Source organism: Triticum aestivum, chromosome 1A (assembly GCF_018294505.1).
Source record: "Triticum aestivum cultivar Chinese Spring chromosome 1A, IWGSC CS RefSeq v2.1, whole genome shotgun sequence".
Taxonomy (NCBI): Eukaryota; Viridiplantae; Streptophyta; class Magnoliopsida; order Poales; family Poaceae; genus Triticum; species Triticum aestivum.
Genome location: NC_057794.1, coordinates 187627219 through 187637227, shown reverse-complemented (window position 1 = coordinate 187637227; position 10009 = coordinate 187627219).

The window sequence follows — 10009 nt, the reverse complement described above, 5'->3', positions numbered from 1 at the left end:
TTGTATGTGAACGTAGAGCTTATCACACCTGATCATCACGTGGTGTCTCGGCACGATGAAATGTAGAAATGGTGCATACTCAGGGAGAACACTTATACCTTGAAGTTTGGTGAGGAATCATCTTATAATGCTACCACCGTACTAATCAAAATAAGATGTTGTCGAATCACGGGTTCCGCCAAACCCTAGTGAGGTTCGAACTCTGGGGTGCACACGAAGAACACTCTCTTCCTAGCTCGCTCGCTCAACGATCTCACGGCCTAACTCGACAGACCCAAAGAACAAGAGACACGAGCTTTTATACTGGTTTGGGCCACCTTGCGGTGTAATCCCCTACTCCAGTGTGTGGTGGATTGCCTTGAGGGGCTGAGTATGAACTACTATAGTGGATGAACAGCCTCAGGAGGTGAGGTGTTTTTGAGCTAGATGAGCTGGTCAGGGTGTAATTGATACGATCCCCCTCTATGGTGGTGGATAAGTCCTATTTATAGTGGACTTGACCCTCTTCCCAAATGTTAGACGCGAAGGGATCCCACAACGGCCAAGTTTGAAGGGGGACAACAGTACAAGATATCCTGACAAACGGTGGTCCTCACCTGCCAAAGGCTGTAGTGGTGATGCTGATGTGGGCTCCGCGATGACCTCCATCCTGCTGTCCTGATGGTCTTGGTCTTGTTGCACCGATATGGAACCTTTGCCTGATGCCTTGGGACCCCGCGCCTGCGCTCTCCTTAGCACCAAAGAGGAAACCGGTACACTACGCCCGCTGGCGCCCCCTAGCCTTGGTCGTCACGGCTCACATCACGTGAACCTCACGAGATACCCCTTGCATAGATATCTCCACTCCTAGGGAGCTGACCTAATGAGGCCACCCCCTGGGAGGTCTTGGTGTCGTCCGCCTCGCGAGCTTGGCCCCTTGCAAGGGTCTTGGGTGGTCGCTGCTAAAGCTGGGCCATACCAGGCCATTGGTGGAGCCACGCTCGCGGGCCACGGGCAGGCAAGTCTGGGTACCCCCGTTCCTAGGACGCCGATAGTAGCCCCCGGGCCTAAGGGGCACAAGAACTTGGCTTTGAGGCAAAGCCAAAGAGCAATTGCGCAGCGTCGCGGGCCCCAACCACCTGCGGCCTTGGTCAACGCGTGGTGATGGGATGTGGGCGCCTCTGCTTTCCCTTGTTGCCTCATCAACCATCCAACTTGACGAGACGCCGCTGCATGCAGGAAAAAATCATCATTACATGCGATTGTGGAGGCTGGCGGTTGGCCTCCTTCTGGCTATAAATGAGGGGAGGGGCAGAGCCCCCCTCACTCATCTCTACTTCCTCACCGATTTCTCCTTCTTCTTCCTCTTTGCCTCGACACCTTGTTGCAGTCCCATGGCGCCAACGAAGAGGTTTTCAGCCGCGGAGAAGGGGAAGGCTCGCCAGGAGGGGCCCGGCTCGCCACCGCCCAAGAGGGGGCGGGGCCGTCCCTGTAAGCATGCCATGACCCCTGTTGTGGCTCCTCGGGGGTGCGGTCGCACTCCATCGGGGACTGCCGTCATCCTCGGCGGCCACAGCGGTGTCTCCTCCCAAGGCAAGGGCCGCTCTAGGCGGAGTGGCCCTTGCACCGAGGGGAGGCGTGCCATGGTCGACCGGCCTCCTCGGCTGCGCTTCCATTCGGCGGAGGTGCTCCCAGCATTCATCGTGTGGTCAGAGAGCCCGGCTGGCACCTGGCTCCAGCTTCGGCGGTCCTTTGCTGGTGAGCTGCCGGCCCGTGGTCTCAACAACCTCTGGCTGCAGGCTGACGGTTGCTGCATCAAGGCCTCATGGGTCGTGGTGGAGGTCTCCGTCACGGGCAACGTGGCCCTGGCCCGTGGCTGGCAGACTTCTGCCTACGCGCGCGGCCTGAGCGGGCGGTGTACCCTCCACTTCAAGTATGATGGCACCGCGACCCTCTTCGTGAGGGAGTTTCGGGAAGATGGTCGCTGATGGTGTCCTGGACTAGGGGGTACTCACCACATCGTCTCCCGATCAGTTGGATTGGGCCGAGGACCCCCATGGCCGTTTACTCACGGGCCAGTTCGGACAGCCGAAGACATATACGAGGAAGATTCCACAAGACTTGGTGATCAAGACAAGGACTCCTCTCCACCGGCGTATTCGACTAGGACTCTTGTTATCCTAGGCCTCTGGTATGTTATATAAGCCGAGGCCGGGCTAGTCAATAGACGATTATGATATTATTCATCATACCCTCAGGTATTAGACCACAACATATGATCTCGAGGTAGATCAACTCTATACTTGATACTCCATCAATATAAACAAGAGCAGGACGTAGGGTTTTACCTCCATCAAGAGGGCCCGAACCTGGGTAAATATCGTGTCCCCTGTCTCCTACTATCATCGATCCTTAGACGCACAGTTCGGGACCCCCTACCCGAGATCTTCCGGTTTTGACACCAACAATGGTGCTTTTATTGAGAGTTCCGATGTGTCATCGGCAAAGGATCAATGGCTCGCCCGCAGATCAACTGCGACGCCGGCATCTTCATTGCCGACATGACTAGTCACCTTGGCTCGACCGAGGACCGCGCTCCATCTCCGATCGTCATGTTTGGACGGGGGCCTTCACCAACATCATCTCCGGTCTCTATCAAGATCATGGAGGAATCATCCATGGAGCTCGGGGGCTCAACGTCAACATTGCCCTCGGGCGACCGTGCTATTTTTTTGAATAGCGAACTTGTACCCGCAGCCACCACCTCCTCGAGCATCGCTTTGACGATTCCTTTGGTGGAATTGTGCGGAAGTGAGTCTACAACAACCCTGGAAAATTCGTCGAGTTATGATGAAGGAATTTCTGGCAATCTACGATATACCGGAGCCCTGTCAAATCTGGATGGGAATCTGGATGAGTTTAGGGCGTGGTCTCCAGAGCCCATCTCGGAGATCCTTTGGAATATTCAACCATTCATCTACTGTGTAATTCCCATATGTACCACCCCTCAAAATTTCAGCTCGATCCGACCGTCCAAACTCCGGGAACCTTCCTATTTGTGTATCACTTTTCATATCTGTTTTCTATGCAAGAACAAATCCGGCCCGAGTTCATCCTTTTTATGAACGGGATTTCAAACAACCTTTTTGGAGGAATCTCTTTCTAGGGTATTGTGTTTTGTTTCCAAACACATGCTCACAAAATTTTCTCCTTTTCGGAGATAATCTTCACCGTCATGCTGGTGTCAAACCAGTCCGGCAATATTGCTTCACGGTTGCTGACCTGCAGTAGACACGTCGTTGCTTTGTTGAGCCGAGCTCAACTTCTTCGAATCATCATCTCGGCGAGCTGAAGAAGAGTTCAGAATCACAAAGGATAAATCATCACCAACATCGCCATCCCACGGATCACGTGGAGCAGGCACACCGGCATCGCCGCATGGTCACTTCATCAAAGCCGACATTGACCGCGTCAGAAATTACGACATGTGTCGGCATGGCCGCACTGTTGCTTCTTCAAGCCGATGTCCATCATGCTGAACTGCTTTAACACCTCGGCGGACACGATAGCTGCAATGTCTCCTTACCAACCTGTTCCGTTACCTCGGCTGGACTGGGGGCTTCACCATATCTTCATCAAACCTACTCTAGTGGCTTCGGCATCACCGGCCGACCTGCTTCGACTCATCGGGTGACATGGAGGCCTCGACACCTCGGCTGGATTGGGGACATTGCTATTTCTTCATCAACATACTCCGGTGACTTCGGTGTCACCAGCTGACCAGCTTCGTCACGTTAGCTGGACCGGGGGCTTTGCCTCGTCGAGCCAACCTTTGCCAGCATAGCCATGCCGTCGCTTTATCGCCCATCAGGCAATGCAGATCGAGTACCAATTTTGGGAATCACTTTTCTTCGGACTGCTACAACAAATAAACCAGGTGCTATTAATCCCAGCAATTTTTGCTTGTTTGGGTTTATTTTTCCCAAGGAATTATTACTCTGGTTTGTTCCATCATCTGTACACAGGTCTATCAAATGGTGGTCGCATTAACGACGGTTGCGTGGTGGTTCGGCTTTGCCACGCCTTTACCGCATCACGCCGACGCCCTGCATCGACATTAACTTCGACGCCAGGCCACATATCTCTAAATAAATTATTTTGCGTAAATTAACTACGCGAGGATTTTTATATATTTATATTATTATTGTTGGACTGCACTATTTTACATGTGTAGATAATCGACTTCGACTGCGTCACGCATTCACTCCGGCAAGCCGTCCTCGTCGTTCCAATCGGCCTAAATCGGCTCGCATGATCACCTTGTTGGTCGAATTGTCATACCGACATGTTCGGTTGCCTCAGGACTTTGGTATCGCTGAGGGAGCTCTACCTCATCGAGTGTTCGACACACATGCCATATGTCTTTTATTACTCACTTTGCATAAATTATTATTTATGCAACAATTTTTTATAATTTATTATCATTACTATTATCTCTGGTTTGCACTATTTCCTGTGCACAGGTAAATGATCCTGGTCGGGCAGTGTTGTCACCTCGGCTGGACTGGGGCCTTCACCCTCACTTCATTAAACCACACCGGGGACGTCGACGTCACTCTGTCGGCCTAAATTGGCCATGCTATGTCACCACTCTAGAGTGCCGAGCTTGCGGGCTGGGACCTCGTCCCGCCGTAAGCTCGGACCGCGTCATCAGTACCGAACACAATAATCAACTAAGTCACTTTTATGCTCAAAGTTTTCAATTTTTAAATTTTGTTCGGTTCTACCAAGCATTTTACTTTTTTGGCAAAGAGTTGTTTGTGAAAAATTTCCTTGTCAAAACTTTGTTTGTGACACACAAATTCAAATACCCCGTTTACTTGGGTGCTTCCTTTATGAAGCCTTCCCTCTTGCATATGATTATACTTGTACGACTTCGTTCCTTGTTCGTGTATTATGCCACAATATGCACCATGTTGACTTAAGTGTTTCGCAAGCTGGGTTGCCTGGCTCCTGTGCTTACCCCTACGTTCCCGATTGTTGGGCTAGGTAGTAAAGGGAGCACCTCTGTGATTGTTACAACCCGGTCATCCGAGTTAGTACCTCAGACTGGGTGAAGCCGAAAGCTAGCGCTCTTATTGTTTTGAATAATGGTCGGCACACAACGGAACTCATGAGTACAAAAAATCTATTGCACAAGTTTCATAGTAACAATGAGAAACCTAAGAAAGGTATAGATGGAGGTACTATTTTCTTCAAAGATGCTTCTTACACTTTGTCAGTAATATAGCATAAGTTCCCTGAGCGCGCTTTGCTTGTTACAGCCTTATGGCCTGATTGCCCACACCGTCGATGCTTTTGACAGGTGGAGTACATGACATTTTTCGGTCCTTGACCGAAGAGGGAGAAGCCGACGGTCGGTTAAGATGCATTTAAAGTTCGGGTGAACACAGATATGATATAAGTACATCGGTACATACAATCATTATACATAAAATTCTTTTACCCAAGTCACTTGGGGCTCTTAAAATTTATATGAGATGTTTCATAGTAAATGTGTTTTCTTTTTGGTCGTGGCAAAGTCTTTTTCTACCGCTCCTTTTTTGACTCGAGTGTATGGTCAATAGCCGGATAGCTTGTCTTCTCTATAAAAAGCCGCTCGAGTTTAGTTTGCTAAACTGGCCTCGAAGAAGTACCCCGCCTTTGGGATAAGGAGCTCGAAGCCATAGGCTGGCCCGCTTGAAGTGTTGAGATCGGGTGTGTCATGTTAAAGCACGACAGAAGCACAATTTTTTTCTTTTTTCCAATTTTTGGATTGGCACCGAACACTTGATCTTGTTCGGACATCAAGTTTTTACTGACATTTTCTGGTTTTCCAAGCTTATGGCACTTTTAAACTATTTGTGTGTTTTCAGCACAAGTCTCACAGTGCAACGCCGAACACCTTTAGAGATTCGGCGAAAACATTATCGGATATTGCTATATATGCATCGGTTTCAAATTGTGTCTTGGGTCAATAGCTGGGTTGCCCAGCTCCTATGCTTTCCTCCTACGTTCTGCTTTGTTCGGCTAGGTGTGCAAAGAGAGAACCACTTCGATTGTGCTTCCAACTCGAATGGTTAAGCACCTCAGTGGAGAAATCCGAAAACTTACTGTCACAATGGGCGTAAACTGGTCAGCGATCCGATGATGGTGTGAAATTATAGATCAATACCGATTACCCCGTGTTAAATGATGGGCCTTTCATAACATTGGCCGAAGTGTTTACGGCTTGACCTCGGCTGTCGCCGAACACTAACCAGGGGCTAGTAGCTCGCCTCCCATCTTTAAATCTCCTATGACTAAGTGAAAGTTATAAAGCCCGCATATCTGACTGCCTTGTTTCCACTAACACAACCGCCTTCGGGCACCGATACGTCGGCCAAGGGTTGTTTTGTTATTGTGGAGACACCCTGCGTAGCAGCTACAAGGAGGTGGAAGCCGACGACGGGCCACTTTCAAATGATAAATGGACGCAATGGATTCAAAATAAACATGGCATCGTCGTTTGTATTTAATATACGAGGGCCTCCTTCTGCAATCATCATTATAAAGCCATAAATATGCATCAATTTGACTTAAGATTTTGGCCAAGCTGGGTTGCCTGGCTCCTGTGCTTACCCCTACATTCCCGATTGTTCGGCTAGGTGGTAAAGGGAGCACCTCTGTGATTGTTACTACTGGGTCATCCAAGTAAGTACCTCAGACTGGGTGAAGCCAAAAGCTAGCAATCTTAAAGGATCACATTGGTCGGCAACGACGAAAGTGAAACTTTTGGTTAATTAATACCATAGAGTTCGGGAACTTTCCATGAACTAAATCCTTAATACTTTCCTCCCACATTGATCAGAGGTGAGGTTTCATGATCATGATAAGCATGACGACCCAATGAAAGGAACCGATAGCGGGACTGTTTTTTTGGAAGATGTTTCTTACATTAAAATGTAATATAAGATATCTTTCCGTGTACCTTTGTTTATAAAACCGTATGGCCGGATTGCCTTGTTTTCCATAAATCTTTGCCCTTATAACTGCTTTATAAAGTAGGAAAACACTCCTCGGCTCCTGGCCGAAGACATTGAAGCCGATGGTCGGTCAACAATGTTTTGTACAATGCTGATCCGATCATAGTCATTACACATAATTCGTGATTTTACTATGGATATCGATCCTTAATTCGGCCACCCGTGCCCGCATTAAGGCTCGGGGGCTACTGGGCTTCGAGCTTATCATTCACTAATATTGAAAGGGGCATATAGATCCCCTGATCTGGTGTTGCCACCCGACCAGTGTCTTGGGGGCTACTGCATTGACAAATCTAGTGCAGAAAATTTAAAGTGCAATATAGCTTTGTAGGAGATTATCTTCCTCAGGTTGGTCGGCCACACCCAACCTGAGTCTCGAGGAATTTGCACACCGCTTTTTCTGTCCCGAAGTATTCCTCCGAGCTAGGAGTTGATCCTCAGGCCAATTTTGTGAATCAACCTGAGTCTCAGGGGCTACTGGGATTAGCGGTGTTATGTCATCCTTCAGGTGCATCTCGGGTTTTAGACCGATACAAACCTTGAGGGCTACTGGCTATATATCTCGGCAAAGAATAAATTGCACCAAACAAAAATATTGACAAAAATCGGCCCGCAGTCGGGGTGGTGCACCACCTCGGAAGCAGTCCGGCATAAAGCTCGGGCGCTAGTGGCTGGCTCCATAGAGGGAATTTCCGGCATTAAGCTCGGCTAAGCTCCTTCAACTTTTTTGAACCAAGGTGATTTATGACACCTCAGATATAGTCCAGCATTGGATCTTGGACATAGTCTGGCGTTGGATATCGGATACATTCTGGCGTTGGTGCTCGGAAGCAGTCCGGTGTTGGTGCTCGTCTGCAAAAGATACCTCGAATATACTACGGCATTGGAGCTCGGACACAAGATAACACTGCCGCCCGGGAACAACTACAAACCCGAGGTGTGGCGTAAAAATAACGAGGCATTGATAAAGGTCGAAGACTTAAAGTGCTCCTCGGATACCCATAGATGGGAAGATTTGTTGAACCAATTTTCAAGACCGGCGACCGAAGACGAAGAATAGTTCGGAAGAACCGAGGAGCATTCCTAACTTGAAGACCGGTTCAGGGGGCTACTGACGGTGTCCTAGACTAGCGGGTACTCACCACGTCGTCTCCCGATCAATTGGATTGGGCCGAGGACCCCCATGGCCGTTTACTCATGGGCCAGTTCGGACAGCCGAAGACATATACGAGGAAGATTCCACAAGACTTGGTGATCAAGACAAGGACTCCTCTCCACCAACGTATTCGACTAGGACTCTTGTTATCCTAGGCCTATTGTATGTTATATAAGCCGAGCCCAGGCTAGTCAATAGATGATTATGATATTATTCACCATACCCTTAGGTTTTAGACCACAACATATGATCTCGAGGTAGATCAACTCTGTACTTGATACTCCATCAATATAAACAAGAGTAGGACGTAGGGTTTTACCTCCATTAATAGGGCCCGAACCTGGGTAGACATCGTGTCCCCTGTCTCCTGTTACCATCGATCCTTAGACGCACAGTTCAGGACCCCCTACCCGAGATCTACCGGTTTTGACACCGACAGTCGCCACGCAGGGTGCTGCCCCGAAGACAGCGGAGGCGACGGTGAGCTCGGTCTGGGCGATGGCCGTGACGAGGCCGAGGGCAAGATTGCCCTTGGCGGCATCCGCGGTTCGCCCAGCGGCGACAGATTCTCCACCAACGAGAGCACTAGCAGCGGCGGTTACGACCAGCTGCCTCGCTGCCGGGCCCGATTCAAGGACGGCCGCAGGTCGTCTCGCCGCTGTGCGGCGGTGACGCACGAGAGGGACTCAGATTGAGCTGAGTCTGGGAGGCCCTCAGAGTCGTGCCTCATCAGCTACCGCGGTCATGCGGGCTGCTTTTGTTTGACCTTTCCTTTCTTCCTGCATTTTGAAAAAGGTAGATGCCCTGCTGGGGCGTGTAATGAACTGTGATCCCTATGCTACTATGTTATGCTTATTGCTCCAACGTTGTTCGTGTTCCACGTAGATGCAAAAGAAGGGGGTGTCTTAGCTTGATACGCTCGGGGTAGTTTCCTGTCTCGGGGGGGTGGGGTTCCTGGCATCTAGTGAGGCCTCCTTATTGCCGACTCGGGAGCCGCTGACCTCAGGAGGCGTCACTAAGCTGTAGAGTTTGTTATGTCATCTGTTGGGTGCCTTACTCCTCCTTAAGCGAGCCATCAGGCATGGGCTAATCATGGCTTAGCGCACCGCGTCAGGGTACCTGTGGGGCACACACTTAGGAGGGTGTGCCAATCACGAGCTCAATCAAGGGAGCCTCACGCAGATCAAGGGAGCCAAAGCTCTGGGGCAACATGGCTTTGGCGAGGTGTGTCCGTGGTTTAGGCTAGCCCAGCGCGTGCACACCTACCCAGCCCCCGCGCAGGCCAAAGAGGGAGAGCGTCAGGCAACTGTCGTCCTCCCTGACGCAAAACAAAGAAGTGAGCGAAGAAGTAGAGGAGAAGGGGGCTCAACCAAGCAATCGACAAACGCCAGAACTCCAAATTTCATAAAAAGGCTGCAACCAGCTATAGAAAGCAAATGAACAGCCACGTCCGGCACCTAGTCTAGTCTTCTTACCAGCGCGGAGCTAAGTGCTGCCACTAGGACATGGGAGGGAGCCCCCGAGGCTCGAGGGCGGCACTCCGAAGACTCCAGGGCATGTACAGCCCCACTCACTATTACGTGAGAGTGTCACGAGCGGAGACCTTCACATGCACTCGGCCTTGCTTCGTGGGTATAACTTCCGGAGGTGCTGAATGTTCCAGGCGTTCTGGATGGGGATCCCGTCCTATGTCTCCAAGCACACAACGCTAGGCCTGAAGACTCGGGCAATCCTAAACGGGCCCTCCCACATGAGTGAGAGCTTATGCAGCCCTTCCCTGGAGAGCACCCGCCTCAGGAAGAGATCGCCC